The following is a 1420-nucleotide window of genomic DNA, read 5'->3' as shown; positions in this document are numbered from 1 at the left end:
CTGAGGGGGTGCTCCAGGCTGACGTGCTCCACCTGGCAGGTGGAGGTGACCCCGCGCCGGGGGGGGATTTCCAGCATCACCAGCACCTGGTAGGTCCAGTCCCCGTTGGGGACCACGTCGGTGGCCACCACGTGCTCCGGCAGCTCCTGCCCATCCTGGAACCACCTCACCTGCACCGGGCAGGGTAGAAATCCATCACAGAGCAGAGCAGGGGCTGGGGCCGGGTTGGGAGCTCGATGGTACCAGCGAGATGGACACGCTGGGGGACACTGGGAGAGACGGGGGAGACACTGGGCTGAGCTGGGGGGCACTGGGAGAGGACGGGGAGGTCTTGTATGACATTGGTAGGGGTTTGGGTGGCATTGGGGGGGACTGGGAATAGACTGGGGCAGAAGGGGATGGGCTGGGAGGGCACTGGGGAGAGAGTTGGGAGATGTGGGAGTGAACTGAGAACCACAGGGAATGGAGTGAGAGGGTCTGGGAGTGGAGTGAGAGGGTCTGTGAAGGACTGGGATTGACTAGAAGGACTGGGAGGGACTGGGAAGGAACCGAGCGGGACTGGGAGGCTGAGTCCTGGAGAGGGAATTCTGCCCTGCAGATCTGCCCGGCAACTGATGAGTCAACGAAGGAGCACTCTCTGATTGACTGAAGGGTGGGAACTGGGTAGCACCAGTGGGGTGGAGATGTGGGGGGGCACTGGGAGAGACTGGGATGGATTGGAATGGATTGGGGGCACTGGGAGAGACTGGGATGGACTTCGGGGGCATAGGAAGAGATTGGGATGGATTCGGGGGCACTGGGAGGGGGCAAAAGGCCACGGGGATGGGCACGGGGGAGCTGAGGGGTCAGCGGTGATTCCCAGGGAGGGTTTGAGGGGTTCCAGGGTCCTTCCCGGGGCAGGGGAATTCCCGAGGGATCTCTCTGCCCCGCGCTCACCTCTGCGGTTCACCAAAAACAGGGTGGACACCTCGTAGCTTTTCCTGCAGAACCTGTCCACCTCAGCCCGTTTGAGCTCCAGCAAGTTCTGTTTGCTGTTCCAGTACCTGGCCTGGAACTCCTCATACGGGGTGTCCCCCACATAGACCCCCACATCGCTGTCGAAGTGGGCGTCCTGCTGCCGGTTGTAGATGTACCTCTCCACGAACCTCACCCACTCGGTGCCGTTGATGAAGTAACACTCGGTCCTTCTCATCCACTGGAACACCCCTGTGTGTGCAGGACACGGGTCAGGGGGTGCCCCATCCCCCTTCATCATCCCCCAGCCCCCCACAGCAGGTCGGGAACTCAGGGGGCCACCCCGGACCCCCCTTTCCCACTCCACTCTGCCCCACGGCCCCCGCAGCTCTTGGCTGAGGGGGAACCCCCCATCAGCCCTCTGGGGATGGACAGGAGGGTTGGGGACCCCCCAGTGCGGATCCGA

At 63.1% G+C, this 1420-nt stretch overlaps 1 pseudogene; it reads right to left on the bottom strand.

The window, feature by feature from the left end:
* Positions 1-8: 8 nt before the first annotated feature.
* Positions 9-1252, bottom strand: LOC114072906 (annotated as a pseudogene).
* Positions 1253-1420: the final 168 nt, after the last annotated feature.

This window comes from Empidonax traillii, unplaced genomic scaffold (genome assembly GCF_003031625.1).
Source record: "Empidonax traillii isolate 1590-97213 ecotype Southwest subspecies unplaced genomic scaffold, ASM303162v1 scaffold4415:size9648, whole genome shotgun sequence".
NCBI classification, from domain to species: Eukaryota; Metazoa; Chordata; class Aves; order Passeriformes; family Tyrannidae; genus Empidonax; species Empidonax traillii.
The sequence above is the reverse complement of the archived record's forward strand: the minus strand, read 5'-3'. Positions and strand labels throughout refer to the sequence as shown.